The sequence below is a fragment of the Dendrobates tinctorius genome, unplaced genomic scaffold (genome assembly GCF_039654945.1).
Source record: "Dendrobates tinctorius isolate UK_male_01 unplaced genomic scaffold, ASM3965494v1 ptg000178l, whole genome shotgun sequence".
Taxonomy (NCBI): domain Eukaryota; kingdom Metazoa; phylum Chordata; class Amphibia; order Anura; family Dendrobatidae; genus Dendrobates; species Dendrobates tinctorius.
In genome coordinates, this window is record NW_027361845.1 from 4,100,347 (window position 1) to 4,120,370 (window position 20,024).

Consider the following 20,024-nt stretch of genomic DNA (forward strand, 5'->3'; position numbering starts at 1 on the left):
CCTGTGTGATACTGTCTGCTGAGCCGTGTATCTAATCCTATCCTGTGTGATACTGACTGCTGAGCCGTGTATCTAATCCTATCCTGTGTGATACTGACTGCTGAGCCGTGTATCTAATCCTATCCTGTGTGATACTGACTGCTGAGCTTTGTATCTAATCCTATCCTGTGTGATACTGACTGCTGAGCCATGTATCTAATCCTATCCTGTGTGATACTGTCTGCTGAGCTATGTATCTAATCCTCTCCTGTGTGATACTGTCTGCTGAGCCGTGTATCTAATCCTATCCTGTGTGATACTGACTGCTGAGCCATGTATCTAATCGTATCCTGTGTGATACTGACTGCTGAGCCGTGTATCTAATCCTATCCTGTGTGATACTGACTGCTGAGCCGTGTATCTAATCCCATCCTGTGTGATACTGACTGCTGAGCCGTGTATCTAATCCCATCCTGTGTGATACTGTCTGCTGAGCCGTGTATCTAATCCTATCCTGTGTGATACTGTGTGCTGAGCCATGTATCTAATCCTCTCATGTGTGATTCTGACTGCTGAGCAGTGCATCTAATCCTCTCCTGTGTGATACTGTCTGCTGAGCCGTGTATCTAATCCTATCCTGTGTGATACTGACTGCTGAGCCATGTATCTAATCCTATCCTGTGTGATACTGTCTGCTGAGCCGTGTGTCTAATCCTATCCTGTGTGATACTGACTGCTGAGCTGTGTATCTAATCCTATCCTGTGTGATACTGACTGCTGAGCCGTGTATCTAATCCTATCCTGTGTGATACTGACTGCTGAGCTGTGTATCTAATCCTATCCTGTGTGATACTGACTGCTGAGCTGTGTATCTAATCCTATCCTGTGTGATACTGACTGCTGAGTCGTGTATCGAATCCTGTCCTGTGTGATACTGACTGCTGAGCTGTGTATCTAATCCTGTCCTGTGTGATACTGACTGCTGAGCCGTGTATATAATCCTATCCTGTGTGATACTGACTGCTGAGCCGTGTATCTAATCCTATCCTGTGTGATACTGTCTGCTGAGCCGTGTATCTAATCCTATCCTGTGTGATACTGACTGCTGAGCCGTGTATCTAATCCTATCCTGTGTGATACTGACTGCTGAGCTGTGTATCTAATCCTATCCTGTGTGATACTGACTGCTGAGCTGTGTATCTAATCCTATCCTGTGTGATACTGACTGCTGAGCTGTGTATCTAATCCTATCCTGTGTGATACCGACTGCTGAGCCGTGTATCTAATCCTATCCTGTGTGATACCGACTGCTGAGCTGTGTATCTAATCCTATCCTGTGTGATACTGACTGCTGAGCTGTGTATCTAATCCTATCCTGTGTGATACTGTCTGCTGAGCTGTGTATCTAATCCTATCCTGTGTGATACTGTCTGCTGAGCTGTGTATCTAATCCTATCCTGTGTGACACTGACTGTTGAGCCGTGTATCTAATCCTATCCTGTGTGATACTGACTGCTGAGCTGTGTATCTAATCCTATCCTGTGTGAAACTGACTGCTGAGCCGTGTATCTAATCCTATCCTGTGTGATACTGACTGCTGAGCCCTGTATCTAATCCTATCCTGTGTGATACTGTCTGCTAAGCTGTGTATCTAATCCTATCCTGTGTGATACTGACTGCTGAGCCGTGTATCTAATCCTATCCTGTGTGATACTGTCTGCTGAGCCGTGTATCTAATCCTATCCTGTGTGATACTGACTGCTGAGCTGTGTATCTAATCCTATCCTGTGTGATACTGACTGCTGAGCTGTGTATCTAATCCTATCCTGTGTGATACTGACTGCTGAGTCGTGTATCGAATCCTGTCCTGTGTGATACTGACTGCTGAGCTGTGTATCTAATCCTGTCCTGTGTGATACTGACTGCTGAGCCGTGTATATAATCCTATCCTGTGTGATACTGACTGCTGAGCCGTGTATCTAATCCTATCCTGTGTGATACTGTCTGCTGAGCCGTGTATCTAATCCTATCCTGTGTGATACTGACTGCTGAGCCGTGTATCTAATCCTATCCTGTGTGATACTGACTGCTGAGCTGTGTATCTAATCCTATCCTGTGTGATACTGACTGCTGAGCTGTGTATCTAATCCTATCCTGTGTGATACTGACTGCTGAGCCGTGTATCTAATCCTATCCTGTGTGATACCGACTGCTGAGCTGTGTATCTAATCCTATCCTGTGTGATACTGACTGCTGAGCTGTGTATCTAATCCTATCCTGTGTGATACTGTCTGCTGAGCTGTGTATCTAATCCTATCCTGTGTGATACTGTCTGCTGAGCTGTGTATCTAATCCTATCCAGTGTGACACTGACTGTTGAGCCATGTATCTAATCCTATCCTGTGTGATACTGACTGCTGAGCTGTGTATCTAATCCTATCCTGTGTGATACTGACTGCTGAGCCGTGTATCTAATCCTATCCTGTGTGATACTGTCTGCTGAGCCGTGTATCTAATCCTATCCTGTGTGATACTGACTGCTGAGCCGTGTATCTAATCCTATCCTGTGTGATAATGTCTGCTGAGCTGTGCATCTAAGGCTAGTTTCACACTAGCGTTAAGAGGCGCAGCGCATGGCTGCCGCTAAGCTCCGCCCTCCGCCGTGCCCCCTCTGGTCATCTCCTCCTCTGATCGCATGACGCTGCATGCGATCAGCTTACCCTGTATTTAGCGTTTGGTACGCTGGTCGTGCACTGGCATGATTTTGCCGGCGCTTGCGCCCTTTTGGCTCTGCGCCGAGCGCACAGAAATGCAACACAGTGCAACCCATCGGCATTTCCATGCTCGTGAACCTTCTTGTGTTGTAGCAACCTACCATTGGTTCCCGACACTGTGTGCAGCCAGCTCAGAGGTTTGTGGTCGGTTACCACCGTGAAGGTGTGCCTGTACAGGTAGGGCTGCAAACATTGCAGGGCCCAGACCATGGCCAGGCACTCCTTCTCGATGGTGGAGTATTCCACTTCCCTCGGCAAAAGTTTCTGGCTCAGGCACAACACGGGGTGCTCCTGGTTCCCCGAGTCGACGTGGCTGAGCACAGCACCGAGGCCAAACTCGCTGGCGTCGGTCTGTACCAGATATGTTCGACTGCTGTCGACTGCTCTCAACACTGGAGAATTGCACAGGGCTGTTTTCAAAGCTTGGAAGGCCGCCTCACAGTCATCTGTCCAGTTAACTGTTTGGGGTAGCCTCTGCCTTGTGAGGTCTGTCAAGGGTTTTGCAAGGGCGCTATAGTCCTATACGAACCACCTATAGTACCCTGCAGTGCCCAAGAAGGACTTCACCTGTTTCTTGGTCCTGGGGGTGGGCCAGGACACGATTGCGTCCACTTTCTCTGGCTCCAGACTCATGGAACCCCCGCCTACCGGGTGCCCCAGGTAGTGGACCTCGCTCATGCCCATCTGGCACTTTCCCAGCTTGATGGTCAGGCCTGCCTGGTGAAGACGCTTGAGCACCTCCTGGAGATGCTGAAGGTGTTCCTCCCAGGTGGATCTGAAGACTTCAATGGCATCCAGGTACGCCACTGTGTATTCCTCCAGTCCCTGGAGCAGGTGGTTGACCATCTGCTGGAAAGTGGCAGGGGCATTTTTCATGCTGAAGGGCATGACCATGGACTCGTACAGTCCAAAGGGGGTGATAAAGCTGGATTTCTCCTGCGCCTCAGGGCTCAGGGGAATCTGCCAGTATCCCTGACTCAAATCCATGATGGTTATGTACAGTTGTGGCCAAAAGTATTGACACCCCTGCAATTCTGTCAGATAATACTTAGTTTCTTCCTGAAAATGATTGCAAACACAAATTCTTTGGTATTATTATCTTCATTTAATTTGTCTTAAATGAAAAAACACAAAAAGAATTGTCCTAAAGCGAAATTGGATATAATTCCACACCAAACATAAAAAAGAGGGTGGACAAAAGTATTGGCACTGTTCGAAAAATCATGTGATGCTTCTCTAATTTGTGTAATTAACAGCACCTGTAACTTACCTGTGGCACCTAACAGGTGTTGGCAATAACTAAACCACACTTGCAGCCAGTTGACATGGATTAAAGTTGACTCAACCTCTGTCCTGTGTCCTTGTGTGTACCACATTGAGCATGGAGAAAAGAAAGAAGACCAAAGAACTGTCTGAGGACTTGAGAAACCAAATTGTGAGGAAGCATGAGCAATCTCAAGGCTACAAGTCCATCTCCGAAGACCTGAATGTTCCTGTGTCTACCGTGCGCAGTGTCATCAAGAAGTTTAAAGCCCATCACACTGTGGCTAACCTCCCTAGATGTGGACGGAAAAGAAAAATTGACAAGAGATTTCAACGCAAGATTGTGTGGATGTTGGATAAAGAACCTCGACTAACATCCAAACAAGTTCAAGCTGCCCTGCAGTCCGAGGGTACAACAGTGTCAACCCATACTATCCGTCGGCGTCTGAATGAAAAGGGACTGTATGGTAGGAGACCCAGGAAGACCCCACTTCTTACCCCGAGACATAAAAAAGCCAGGCTGGAGTTTGCCAAAACTTACCTGAAAAAGCCTAAAACGTTTTGGAAGAATGTTCTCTGGTCAGATGAGACAAAAGTAGAGCTTTTTCGGCAAAGGCATCAACATAGCGTTTACAGGAGAAAAAAAGAGGCATTCAAAGAAAAGAACACGGTCCCTACAGTTAAACATGGCGGACGTTCCCTGATGTTTTGGGGTTGCTTTGCTGCCTCTGGCACTGGACTGCTTGACTGTGTGCATGGCATTATGAAGTCTCAAGACTACCAACAAATTTTGCAGCATAATGTAGGGCCCAGTGTGAGAAAGCTGGGTCTCCCTCAGAGGTCATGGGTCTTCCAGCAGGACAATGACCCAAAACACACTTCAAAAAGCACTAGAAAATGGTTTGAGAGAAAGCACTGGAGACTGCTAAGGTGGCCAGCAATGAGTCCAGACCTGAATCCCATAGAACACCTGTGGAGAGATCTAAAAATGGCAGTTTGGAGAAGGCACCCTTCTAATATCAGGGACCTGGAGCAGTTTGCCAAAGAAGAATGGTCTAAAATTCCAGCAGAGCATTGTAAGAAACTCAATGATGGTTACCGGAAGTGGTTGGTCGCAGTTATTTTGGCTAAAGGTTGTGCAACCAAGTATTAGGCTGAGGGTAACAATACTTTTGTCTGGCCCATTTTTGGAGTTTTGTGTGAAATGATCAATGTTTTGCTTTTTGCTTCATTCTCTTTTGTGTTTTTTCATTTAAGACAAATTAAATGAAGATAATAATACCAAAGAATTTGTGTTTGCAATCATTTTCAGGAAGAAACTGAGTATTATCTGACAGAATTGCAGGGGTGTCAATACTTTTGGCCACAACTGTATTTTGTGTTTGCCAACCGCTCAAGCAGATCCTCGATGCGCGGCATCGGATGGGCATCAGAGGTTGTGATGGCGTTGAGCCCCCTGTAGTCCACGCAGAACCGGGTGGTCCGATCCTTTTTAGGCACGAGAACTACAGGCGAGGCCCACGTGCTTTTTGACCGTCGAATCACCCCCAGCTGCAACATCTCATTGACCTCTTGGTGCATGACCTTTTGCACCTCCTCAGAGATCCGATAAGGTGTTCGCTGTAGTGGGTCGTGATTCCCGGTGTCCACCTCATGAACCCCTAACTCAGTCCGTCCCCATCGGTTGGAGAACACGGCCCGGAAGAGTTCCAGGGTGGTCATCAACTGAGACTGCTGGGATTTGGATAGTGAGGCACTTATCTCCATGTCCTAAATGGACTCATTGGCCTTGGCTTGGGCCAGCATGTCCAGGAGGGGATCTTCCTCCCCATCCTCGGGCAGGTTGCAGACCGGTAGGACGCCGGCTTCATGTTCGTGATGAGCCTTCAGCATATTGACGTGAAAGGACTTGCGCCTACCCCGTGCGTGGTCAAGCGTGACCACGTAGGTGACCGGGTTGAGCTGTTGGTGGTCGACGTATGGGTCTTCCCAGGCTGCCTGAAACTTATCCATTGGTCCCGGAACCAGCACCCACACCTTTTGACCCACCTGGTAGGTCCGCTCCCGGGCGTTCTGGTCGTACCAGTGCTTCTGGTCAGCTTGAGCCTGCGTCACGTTGTCATGCACCAACTGCGTCAAGGTCTGCATCTTGTCACGGAAGCGCATTACATAATCCACGATGGACACTTCAGAGGGGTTTGGCTCTTTTTCCCAGGATTCTCTTATCAACCCAAGGGGTCCCCGGACTCGCCTGCCATACAGGAGCTTGAAGGGGGAGAACCCCGTTGAGGCCTGCGGAACTGCGAACAGCAGGTGTTGGAGGTACCGCTCCCAGTCACGCCCTTGGGTCTCAACCAGCATGCGGAGCATCAGTTTGAGTGTACCATTGAAGTGTTCACACAAATTATTGGTCTGTGGGTGATACGCACTCAATACCAGGTGCCTCACCGGCATTTTCTCACAGAGAGCCTCCAATAGGTGAGACATGAATTGGGTCCCATGATCGGTAAGCATCTCCCTGGGAAATCCTACCCTTGAAAAGATGGTCACCAGTGTATCAGCCACCTTATCTGCCCTGGTTGAAGACAGACAGAGCTACTGCCTCTGGGTACCGGGTAGCGTAGTCTACCATGGTGAGGATGTATTGCTTTCCAGAGCTGCTGGGGACAGCCAGCCGGCCCACAATGTTGACCGCGATTCCCTGTAAAGGCTCCTCTATCACTGGCAAAGGGATAAGGGGAGCCTTAAGAGCAGGCCCCGTCTTACCCACTCTTTGACAGGTGGTAGACGAGTGGCAGTAGTTTGTTACATCTGTCCCCATCTTGGGCCAATAGAAGTGTTGAGGCATCCGTGCCTTAGTTTTGCTGACCCCCAAGTGTCCAGCGAGTGGAATCTCACGGGCAATCCGCAACAACTCAGTTCTGAACTGATAGGGGACGACCAGCTGTCTTTCCCCTCAACCACTCCTTTTGAGATTCTCTGGGTTGTCTCCCGGTACAACCTTCCTCGTTCCCAGAACACCCTCTCCTTATCAGGCACGGTGTTGGGCATCTTGGCGAGGTCTCTCAATTTCTCCAGGCTCGCATCTGAGTGCAGAGCGGCCTGGAACTCCTGGCTGGAGGCAGCCATAAGTGACGTCAAGGTTCCTTCCTCACTGGGACCCTCTGGAACCTGCTCTGGGTTCACCTCTGGTTCAGTCTCTCCGTTAGCGGAAGAGGGTCCAGAAGGCTGGGCGCTACCTGCGATCCGGGCACTCTGACTGCGTGTGACAGCGGCTATGTATGCTGTCTCCCCGGGGAATTCTACAGACCCACCAGCAGGCGCTGCTATGGGCTCTACCTCCCCATCCACCCCAACACTTCAGGAGCAGTGTTACTTATGGCCCAGTTACCTTCCTTGGTGGCACTGGTCAGTTGCATGGCATCACCTTCCTCACAGTTTCCATGCACCTCCCCATTTCCTTGAGCTCCGACGCTTGCTCCTGCTAGGGGTCTCTCAGCTGTTTCACTCCGCAAAGCGACGTGGCTGAGTCCTTCAGTACCTGTGGACACATTTGCCGTTTCAGAGAAATGGTTACCAGGTTCAGTTGACACAGATACATCAATAATAAATAATAATAATCTTTATTTTTATATAGCGCTAACAAATTCCGCAGTGCTTTACAGTTTGCACACATTAGGATCGCTGTCCCCAATGGGGCTCACAATCTAAATTCCCTATCAGTAAGTCTTTGAAATGCGGGAGGAAACCGGAGTACCCTGAGGAAACCCACGCAAACACGGGGAGAACATAGAAACTCCTTGCAGATGTTGTCCTTGGTGGGATTTGAAACCAGGACCCCAGCGCTGCACAGCGCTAACCACTGAGCCACCGTGAAGCCTATCATCATCAGCATCCTTCCCAGGGAAAGAATGGTTATTAATTTCAGTTGGCACATTGACAACATCATCAGCTTCATTCCTAGGGAAAGAATGGTTATTAGTTGCATCATTACTCATCAAAGCATTGGCAGGTAACACATTCAGTTTCCCATCATCATCTTCATCAGGGTCAATGTTACCCTTATTATCAGATTGGGGAGGGGTGTGAGGACGTAGTATGCAACCATCCTCCCCAAATAAAACATCAGTGGGTAGGTTTTCGGACACCCCTACTTCCCTCACCTCGCTCCCAGCACCCTAATCAAGAAAAACCCAGGCCACTGGCCATTGGTACCCCCAATCCCGGTGACGGTCAGGGTTTTCCCCTCAATGAACTCTTCAGGAGCCGCCAGTCCAGGACGGATGAGGGTTCGTTCAGCTCCGGTGTCCTTGAGGCCTGTAGCAAGACGGGCCCCCACCTGGTCGTGTTGAACATTGTCATCAATCCTCCCAACCACACCTCCGACCAAAAATAAAGAGGCGTTGGGCCCAGAGGCGTTGGCTGGGGGGGTCTTCTGCCTCTCCGGACAGGTGGTAGTGATATGACCAGTCCGTTTGCAGATGAAACACTTGCGACTGTCAGTAGTAGGCCTGGTGTTGGCAACAGGGACAGGGCTTCCGGAGGGACGGCTGGCAGGGGCACAGGGGTTGGTTGCAGGCTTACCCCCTCTTCAGCTGGCGGTGACTGGCCTCCGTGTCTCTGGCTTCCGGTTGGCCTCATTGTTGTCAGCGATCTGCTTTGTCCCCATTCGTTGGTTCTCGGTCCAGGATGAACTGTTGGACCACAGCTGGGCAGAGATGCAGAAACTGGTCTTTGATCATCAGGTCCTTCAGCAGGTCAAAGGAATCAACTGACAGTCCATGGATCCACTGGTCAAAGTGGGTCCTGAGTCCTTGCACCACATCGCTATAACTATCGTGTGGGCCATGATGGAGGTTCCAGAACTTCTTTCGGTGTTAGCCGGTATTTGGCGACCAGAGCCTGCTATATGGCGGTGTACTCGTCATCTTACACTTGCAGGAGAGAAGCAAATGCCTCAAGGGCTTTGCCCTTTAGCCCTGGGGTCAAGTACCTTGCCCATTGTCCTCTAGGCAGCTGGTACTGTCTGCAGGCTTTCTCAAAGGCCCGCAGAAACGTGTCAAAGTCCCCGTCCTTTTCCATCACGGGAAAATGCTCTGGCCGGGGCTTAGGACTCTGGGCGCTGTGGGGCTCACTGCTCCGGGCTGTGGGGAGTACTCCCCCTGCCGGAGCCCCTCAAGTTTGTAGTCTCTCTGAGATTGAGCCTCCCACTGCTAGGCCTCTCGCTGGGCTTGGCGCTCGACTCTCTCAGCCTCTCTTTCAGCTCTCTCAGCCTCCCGCTTTGCCCTCTGGGCCTGGGCCTCTCGCTCGGCTTGCTGCTCCGCTCTCTCCTGAGCTTGCTGGATCAGCTTCAGACGTCCATCACGGTCAACGGCAGAGAGTTCGTCCAAGGCCGCTTGCATGTAGGGGTCCAACCTGCCCTGGTTGCCTGTGGGGCCAGAATACGGACCTCGACTGCAGCACCATCTCGGCTTGGGCCGGCTTCTGCGCTCACTGGGCTCTGGGCCTTGTCTAGCTGCACCAGAGCCACGATCAGTTGGTCTTTGTTTTTGTTTGTGGCATCAAGGGCCCGATACGTGCATATTCCAGCAAGAGTTTCCTTTTTCTACTGGGTGTACCAGCGTTCTCCTTTTGCAGCCATGGTTGCCAAATAAAAGATAGGATAGAAAAGCGAAGAGAAGGGAGGGGATACTCGCTAGTACATACAATTGTCTCAGGACTAGTAAACACTGAGTCTGTTCTCCATAACCTATGATGCAGGATTCCCGAAGGAACCGTGCAGGTTTTTAGTGAGAGGAATGATTGCTCAAACCTGAACAATAATGCTCTATGATTATCCCACCGCTGCCACCAATATGTCACGATCCTGCCGCTGACACCGGTATATCACGGACGGAGGGACATGACATACTTCCAACACACGGATATCACAGGCACAGGGGGCTTATCTTAGTTATCCCACCGCTGGCACCATGTGATAAAAAACAGCAAGCTAGTCTTGCCCTAACAATTTACCGCAGGGGGGGTTTATTTTGGTTGCCCCACCACTGCCCACAATACTTCGTGAAACTTTTCAGTTCCACTTCGGAACTCGCAGCTCTCCGGCGCCCCCTTACCCTCAGGTCAGTTAGGGAACCACACCTGGGGTAATTGATTGGCAGCCGGCTGCCTCAATGAGGTCTGGCCACCCGGTACGCTGCAGTGAGGGAATTATAAATGCTCTGGCCGCAGCCACCCAATTAGCTTATAAAATCCCTTCTGTCATTCTCAGCAGTACCCAGGACCCAGACCACACTTCGCCGCCACCAGCTCCAGATTTTTCTCATTAATTTATAAACTTAATAGAGGGGTTCGCAGCCAACCCAATTCAGTAGCGTAATTATCTTAAAGGCACGTAAATTCGTTTTGTAGAGCATGGAGACAGAGCTAATAAGGTTTATAGTTTATTCCCAAAGGTGGGCAGTGATTACAGAGATAAAAGGAATTTACAAAGTTGAGACATTAGATATGTACAATGCAAATATGAAATAAACGGGACTAAAACAGAGGTTAACACTTACGTGTACTTAGATGGTCCTAGGCTAATCATGTGGGGGGGGGCAGCAGCCACACATCTCCACTCATCTGAGAACCTCTTGACATGAGATCTCTAGCTGGAATGGCTAATTTTTGGGAGGGAATACCTTATCCCTTTGGGTGTGTGATATCACCAGAGGGGCAGTCTGGTGAAGATCCTCCCCCCTGCTCTTGGAGCTAGAATCTGACTACTAAACTTATAATGACTATATCTCGCAGAGGGTACCTCGTATAAACACGCACATAGTCTCATCGTATCCAGCGTGTCGCTGGCATTTATCCACAACCAAATGTGAAGTAGTTATGTCACACCGTTTAGGAGAAACCTATTTCTCGGCTTCTGTTGGGGTTAGAACTTCGCAAGAACCATCGTAGTGAAGCCGGATCGGATCATGTCACAGAAATGTCTGTTTCATTTTTCTGTCGCGAACGGGATCCGAGCTATGGCTTCTTTTAATATTTCCCATACTTGAATTTGCCGCATGGCAAGGACAAAGAACACTCTTTCCACTTAGCTAATTAACATTCCTTAGCTGGGGAGAGGGAAATGTTGGCACAGGAAGTGTCTGGTGTCCTGTTACAGATGCAGCCACAGAGCTGCAATGTGTGTGTGTGAGCGGGGGGGGGGAGAAGGAGGGGCCGCAGGTATGTGACAGGCAGAGTCTCATCTGTAGTTTAGAGAATGGAAGATTCTGTGTGTTACTGACTACTGAACCATGTATCTAAACCTCTCCTGTGTGATACTGTCTGAGCTGTGTATCTAATCCTATCCTGTGTGTTACTGACTGCTGAGCCATGTATCTAATCCTGTGTGATACTGGCTGCCGAGCCGTGTATCTAATCCTATCCTATGTGTTACTGACTGTTGAGCCATGTATCTAATCCTGTGTGATACCGTCTGCTGAGCTGTGTATCTAATCCTCTCCTGTGTGATACTGTCTGCTGAGCTGTGTATCTAATCCTATCCTGTGCGATATTAACTGTTGAGCCGTGTATCTAATCCTATCCTGTGTGATACTGGCTGCTGAGCTGTGTATCTAATCCTATCTTGTGTGATACTGGCTGCTGAGCAGTGTATCTAATCCTATCCTGTGTGATACTGGCTGCTGAGCTGTGTATCTAATCCTATCTTGTGCGATACTGACTGCTGAGCTGTGTATCTATTCCTATCCTGTGTGATACTGGCTGCTGAGCCATGTATCTAATCCTATCCTGTGTGTTACTGACTTCTGAGCCATGTATCTAATCCTCTCCTGTGTGATACTGACTGCTGTGCTTTGTATCTAATCCTCTCCTGTGTGATACTGACTGCTGAGCTGTGTATCTAATTCTCCACCGTATCCTCCAGTGGCAGTGGTGGACACCATATGGTTTAATGGTCGGCACCATATGGTCTAGTGGTCAGCCCCCGTATCCTCTAATGGTCGGCCCCTCTATCCTCTAGTGGTCGGCCCCCGTATCCTCTAGTGATCGGCATTGTATCCTCTAGTGGTTGGCCCTGTATCCTCTAGTGGTAAGCCCCCGTGTCCTCTAGTGGTCAGCCCCCATATCCTCTAGTGGTCGACCTCCGAGTCCTCTTGTGGTTGGCCTCCTTATCCTCTAGTGGTCTTCCCCCTGTCCTCTAGTGGTCTTCCCCCTGTCCTCTAGTGGTCATCTCCCGTATCCTCTAGTGGTCATCACCGTATCCTCTAGTAGTCGGCCCCCGTGTCCCCTAGTAGTCGGCACCGTATCCTCTCGTGGTCGGCCCCCGTATCCTGTAGTGGTCGGCCCCGTATCCTGTAGTGGTCAGCCCCCGTGTCCTCTAGTGGTCAGCCCCCGTAAAACTTTAGTGGTTGGCCCTCGTATGCTCTAGTGGTCGGGCCCGTATCCTGTAGTGGTCAGCCCCCATAAAACTTTAGTGGTTGGCCCTCGTATGCTTTAGTGGTCGGCACCGTATACTCTAGTGGTCGTCTCCCATATCCTTTACTGGTTGGAACCATATCCTCTAATGGTTGGCACCATATCATAGAATCATAGAATCATAGAATCGTAGAGTTGGAAGGGACCTCCTGGGCCATCTGGTCCAACCCCCTGCTCAAACCCCCTCTAGTAGTCGGCCCCCATATCCTCTAATGGTCGGCACCGTAACTTCTAGTGGTCTGCACCATATCCTCTAGTGGTCATCACCGTATCCTCTAGTGGTCGGCACCGTATCCTCTAATGGTCAGCACCCGTGTCCTCTAGTGGTCTGCCTCCATATCCTCTACTGGTCGGCCCTCGTATGCTCTAGTCGACGGCCGTATCCTTTAGTGGTCGGCCCTCATATTCTCTAGAAGTCGGCCCCATATCATCCTCTCGTGGTCTGCCCCCGTATCCTCTAATGGTCGGCAACATATCCACTAGTGATCCGCCCCCGTATCCTCTAGTGGTCGGACAATGTATCCTTTAGTGGTCTGCCCCCGTATCCTCTAGTGGTCAGCACTTTATGGTCTAGTGGTCGGCCCCCATATATCCTCTAGTGGTCTGCCCCCGTATCCTCTAGTGGTCGGCCCCCGTATCCTCTAGTGGTCAACATCGTATTCTCTAGTGGTCAGCACCGTATCCTCTCGTGGTCGGCCTCGTATCCTCTAATGGTCGGTGTTACAGAACCACTCAGCACCCAGAATATGTTGTGCAGTTATATGTATGTATAATAGGTTCCATGGGAGATGCATGTCCCTAATGCATCAGCCCACAGGCTGCGCCCAGCCGCCCCCCCCACCTTTGTAATTCCCACAGTAAATATCGGCAGGCTCCGGCCACCTGCGGCTATTGTAATGTATGTCTGGCCTGCCGCTTTTCTATTGGCCTGCCCTCTGTATCTGTGTGATATATTCTGTGTCCTGTGAGTAAAGTGTTGTCAGACTGGAAATACGTGGAGAAGCAGTGATCTTTTATATGACGCTATTCCCAAGTCGGCATTTGTCACCCCGTTCGGCTTATTCCAGTTTCGAGTTATGCCATTCGGGATGGAGAATGCCCCGGCGACCTTCCAAAGGCTGGCTGACCGGCTTCTGGATGGTCTCCAGGACTATGCTTGTGCCTACGTGGATGACATCGCCATCTACAGTGCGACATGGGAAGAGCATCTAAATCACCTAGAGACAGTATTGTACAGGATCCACCAGGCCGGAATCACCCTGAACCCAAACAAGTGTCACGTGGGCAAAGCAGAGGTTCAGTATTTAGGGCATTGGGTGGGAAGTGGGAAACAGCGACCAGAACCAGCCAAGATTGAGGCCATAGCCAAATGGCCCACCCCACGCACTAAAACCCAGGTCATGGCGTTTCTAGGGACAGCGGGGTATTACAGGAAATTCGTTCCCAATTACAGCAGCGTAGCCAAGCCCCTCACTGATCTGACCCGTAAGAACCAACCCCGCCAGGTTACCTGGACCCCAGAGTGTGAGGAAGCCTTCCGCCAACTAAAGGACGCCCTCACCAAAACCCCTGTATTGGCCGCACCCGATCCAACTAAACGTTTCCTGGTTCACACAGTCGCTTCTATATTTGGATTGGGGGCAGTGCTGAGCCAAGTCGGGCCGGACGGCCAAGAACACCCGGTAGCTTACCTGAGTCGGAAAATACTGCACCGTGAAGTAAGCTATGCGGCCATCGAGAAGGAGTGCCTGGCGGTAGTATGGGCACTCAAAAAGTTGCAACCATATTTGTATGGACGACAGTTTTCCCTCCTAACGGACCATAATCCCCTAGTCTGGCTTAATCGGGTCTCCGGAGACAACACCAGATTGCTGCAGTGGAGTTTAGCCCTACAACCTCTGGACTTCACCATCCACTACAGACCCGGCAAACAAAACGGTAACGCCGATGCACTAAGTCGACAAACGGAACTTGTACCAACCCCATAAACTTCGGTCATCCCCAAACCGATCCGTTAAGGATCAGACTGTGTATGCCGATCGCGTCGCTAAAAAGGGGAGCCGTGTTACAGAACCACTCAGCACCCAGAATATGTTGTGCAGTTATATGTATGTATAATAGGTTCCATGGGAGATGCATGTCCCTAATGCATCAGCCCACCGGCTGCGCCCAGCCGCCCCTCCCACCTTTGTAATTCCCACAGTAAATATCGGCAGGCTCTGGCCACCTGCGGCTATTGTAATGTATGTCTGTCCTGCCGCTTTTCTATTGGCCTGCCCTCTGTATCTGTGTGATATTTTCTGTGTCCTGTGAGTAAAGTGTTGTCAGACTGGAAATACGTGGAGAAGCAGTGATCTTTTATATGCGCCCATGTAACCAAGGAATTCCAGCCAGCGTCCTTCATTCAGACTCCAGCCAAAGCAGAGTGGACCTCCGGAAACACGGGGTGGTACTATCATAGAATCATAGAATCGTAGAGTTGGAAGGGACCTCCTGGGCCATCTGGTCCAACCCCCTGCTCAAAGCAGGATTCGCTAAATCATCCCAGTCAGATGTCTGTCCAGCCTCTGTTTGAAGACTTCCATTGAAGGAGAACTCACCTCTTCTCGTGGCAGCTTGTTCCACTCATTGATCACTCTAACTGTCAAAAAGTTTTTTCTAATATCTAATCTGTGTCTCCTCCCATTCAGTTTCATCCCATACTGAAAGAGGTACCCGAGATAGGAAGATCCCATTACAGTCGGCCCCCCATATTCTCTAGTAGTCGGCCCCCGTATCCCCTTGTGGTTGGCCCCATATCCTCTAGTGCTCGACCCCCATATCCTCTAGTGGTCGGTCCCCGTATCCTCTAGTGGTCGTTCTCTGTATCCTCTAATGGTCGTCCACCGTATCCTCTAGTGGTCGGCCCCCCCGTTTCCTCTAGTAGTCGGCACCATATCCTCTAGTGGTCGTCACCATATCCTCTAGTGGTTGGCACTGTATCCTCTAGTGGTCAGTCCCATATCCTCTAGTGGTCAGCCCGTATCCTCTAGTGGTCGGCCCCCGTATCTTCTAGTGGTCGGCCCCCGTATCCTCTAGTGGTTGGCCCCGTATCCTGTAGTGGTTGGCCCCCATGTTCGCTAGTGGTCAGCCCCAGTATCCTTTAGCGGTTGGCCCTCGTATGCTCTAGTGCTTGGAACCATATCCTCTAATGGTTGGCACCGTATCCTCTAGTAGTCGGCCCCCATATCCTCTAATGGTCGGCACCGTAACTTCTAGTAGTCGGCACCATATCCTCTAGTGGTCGTCACTTATCCTCTAGTAGTCAGCACCGTGTCCTCTAGTGATCAGCCCCCCTTATCCTCTAGTGGTCGGTCCCCGTATCCTCTAGTGGTCGGTCCCCGTATCCTCTAGTGGTCGGCCCCCGTATCCTCTAGTGGTCGGCCCTCGTATCCTCTAGTGGTCGGCCCTCGTATGCTCTAGTGGTCGGCCGCGTATCATTTAGTGGTCGGCCCTTGTATGCTCTAGTAGTTGGCCCCGTCCCCTTTAGTGGTTGGCACCATATCCTCTAATGATCATCCCCTGTATACTCTAGTGGTCGGCCCCCGTATCCTCTAGTGGTCGGCACCATATCCTTTATTGGTCGTCACTGTATCCTTTAGTAGTTGGCACTGTATTCTCTAGTGGTCAGCCCCATATCCTCTAGTGGTCGGCCCCCGTATCCTCTAGTGGTCTGCCCCCATATCCTCTAGTGGTCGGCCCCCGTATCTTCTAGTGGTCGGCCCCGTATCCTCTAGTGGTCGGCAGCGTATCCTCTAGTGGTCTTCTCCTGTATCCTCTAGTGTCCTGCCCCCTTATCCTTTATTGGTCGGCACCATAAGGTCTAGTGGTCTGCCCCCATATCCTCTAGTGGTCGGCCCCCGTATCTTCTAGTGGTCGGCCCCCCCGTATCCTCTAGTGGTCGGCAGCGTATCCTCTAGTGGTCTTCTCCTGTATCCTCTAGTGTTCTGCCCCGTATCCTTTATTGGTCGGCACCATAAGGTCTAGTGGTCGGCCCCCGTATCCTCTAGTGGTCAACATCATATTCTCTAGTTGTCAGCACCGTATCCTCTCATGGTCGGCCCCGTATTCTTTACTTGTCGGCCTCGTATCCGCTAGTGGTCGGCATCGTATCCTCTAGTGGTCGGCACCGTATCCTCTAGTGGGCGGCGCCATAATTTCTTGTGGTCTGCGCCCAAATATTCCCATCCAGGATACAAATATGCAGGTATTAACCTTCAAAATGGGGAACACTTCCAACGAATTTGGGACTGATGTAGACTGTAGCATGCCCATCCACATGACCACTCCATAATGATTCATACCTCCCAACTTTTGAAGAAGGGAAAGAGGGACAAAGGCTGTGGCGCATGCAGTGGTAAATTTTAGGCCACGCCCCTGATGACACCCATTTCTGTTGTGAGCTCATCTGTTCATTCATCTTTTGTGTCCGAGGATCTCCCTCTTCTGGTGAAGGACGGTAGTGAGGATGATTTGGATGAAAGAAACCAAACACCTGATCAAGTGGATCGTGACTGGGTAATGGGAAATACAGACTGGATATAAGGCAGCCGACGCCCTTCTGTGTCACTGGTGATTTCTCTGCTGGATTCTTGGAGACCAGTCTGATTCCTGCTTCCCAAAGATAAGTTTTTGCTCTGCTATTGAACTTATTAGTTTTGGTTTTGTTTACCTTGTTTTTTGAGTTCAGCCATCCCCGGCCGGGGGTGTACTGGATTCTTTTTCCTTGATCAGTGTTCTCTTTTGCTCTGCTTCCAGAATATTTTGAGTGCTGATATAGGGTTTGAAGTCTAGTGACTTCAGGGTCCTTTTTGCTTATCAGTTGTGTTGGTAGTATTTTTTGGCAGGGTTTTCTCGGATTGCAGACAGCAGCTTTTCTGTCCTGTCCTTTTTAGTTAGCTTGGGCCCCATCGTTTGCTCAACCTATCTTTCTATCTGTGTTAGTGTTTTCATCTTGCTTCACCGTCATTATATGTTGGGAGCTGCCTATTGCTTTGGGGTCTGCTCTGGGGCAGTCAGTTTTTCTCTTTTCTCTCTTTAGGCTTGTGTAGATCTCCGGCTGTAACGAGGTGTCTAGGATCACCGTAGGAACACTCCACGGCTACTGCTAGTTGTGTGATAGGATCAGGGTCTGCAATCCGCTAGTTTCCAACCTCTCTGATTTTCTGGGCTGAGCTTGTGTTTTGTTTTTTCCTCCTCGGTGACTCAATCATAACACATTTCACAACTAGTCACACCGATATCCACACCCCAATCGCACCTATTAGCACTGCTGATCACACTGACTGGTGCTGAGGACACAGTGGCTTGTACTATGGGCACACTGACTGGTACTGAGGAAAAGAAAGAAAGAACTGAGAGAGAGAGAAAAAAGAACAGAGAGAGAGAGAGAAAGAAAGAACAGAGAGAAAGAAAGAACAGAGAGAAAGAAAGATGGGAAATAAAGAACAGAGAGAGAGAGAAAGAAAGGAGAAAGAAAGAACAGAGAGAAAGAGAACAGAGAGAGAAAAAGGAAGAACAGAGAGAGAAAGAGAGGAAAGAAAAAACAGAGAGAGAGAAAGAAAGAAGAAAGAAAGAAAGAACAGAGAGAGAAAGAGAGAAAGAATGAACAGAGAGAAAAAGAAAGAAGGGAAAGAATGAACAGAGAGAAAAAGAAAGAAGGGAAAGAAAGAACAGAGAGAGAAAGAAAGAACAAAGAGAGAGAAAGGAAGAACAGAGAGAAAGAGGGGAAAGAAAAAGAACAGCGAAGGAGAAAGAAAGAACAGAGAGAAAGAAAGAGGGTAAAGAAAGAGAAAAAAGAGAAGGAAAGAGGGGTAGGAAAGAAAGAACAGAGAGAAAATTGAAAGTAGAGAGAGAAAGAAAGAAATAGAGAGGGAAAGAAAGAACAGAGAGAAAGAAACAGAGAAAGAAAGATTCTATAAAGATACTATAGCAGCCTGGCTCCCATTGTAGTGCCCACCTGAGCCTCCCGGTGCAGGACATATCATTATCCGCTCACATGGCTGGCATTCCCGATTCCAAGGCGATCCCGCTGTTGGACGAGGACTCGGTGATGGATCTGAAGCATTCCCTGAAGTGCCTCCATGGTTCCGTCACAATCTCTTCCCGAAATTACCTAATTTCTGGTCAGCTTTCAGCACGTCATTTCTGACGGAACGTCACGTGCGAGTTTTAAAGTGCTCCTCGGGGCTCTGCCGTGTACTCCTGTGTCTGTGGGGAAAGTAAGCTCCCAGCCGGGACAGCGGGGCAGACTCTCAAAATCGGGACTGTCCCACTGGATCCGGGACAGTTGGGAGATATGCTCCCTACCTTACACCGACCTTGTACACACACAGCTCTGCGCACCTCATACACACACGGTTCCGCTTTGTATGCCTCGTAAACACAGGGCTCCACTTCGTACACCCCATACACTCTTGGCTCAGCTCCGTACACTTCGTACACACAGGGCTCTGTTTTGTACATCCTGTACACACGCGGCTCCGCACCGTACACCCCGTACACACACGGCTCCCCTCCGTGCACCAAGCACACACACGGCTCCTCTCCATATACCTCGTACACACACGGCTCCTCTCCGCACACCTCATACACACACGGCTCTGCTACATCCACCCTGTAAACCTCTCCTGGCCCTACACATGATAAACTTTCCCTCATTCAGCACCATGACAACCAGCACAGCAGAGTCCTGCATACACTGAGGCCCCTGATCATGTGATTCCTGACTCCTCCCCTCCTGTGACCTCATCACAGGTCCTGTGCACACAGAACAGCCATATTTTAGCAACCCAAGCAGATGCAGGGGAGGAGTGACTTTATCTTCAGGACCTGTGATGATGTCACGGTCATATGATCGGTCATGTGAGCCAGGGAGGGCTTCTGTTCTGCAGTGTGCTATGCATAGAGGCAATTGTATGGTGATAGGTACACAGCCCCTTTTGATAGGACAGGTGAGCGTGGCGGCTGATTCGCAGTGCGGGAGAACTAAAATCCCGGCTGGGACAGCGCGTGGGAGTGTCAAAATCAGGACTGTCCCGCTGGATCCGGGACAGTTGGGAGCCTTGAATTGATTGCTCAGAACTCCACAAGTGATAAGTGCACTGATCGCTGGGGATAACAATCAGCAGGTCTCTCTCTGCTGAGCGCCAAATCCCTGCACCCCATTATGAGCCCCCCTAATTAGGCACAGTCAATATTGTGAGAAAGAACATATTTTCCATCCCCGCACTACAACTCCCAGCATCTCCTAACAGGTTATAGAGAAGGTTGTGTACAGCAGGTGACGCTCATGGTGGCTGGCTTATTCTCTGTGCTGCCACCTAGAGGAGAAGAAGAAAACTACATCATTGTCCACACTGATTTCCTGCAGAGCAGTATTCTGACATCACAGAGGCTTCTGATGCCTGGCTGCAGTGCTGAATCTGGAGCTCAGCCGATGCGGCAGAGCCGAGTGTAGCAGAAGCCGCAGAGCCAAATGTAGCGGATGCCACA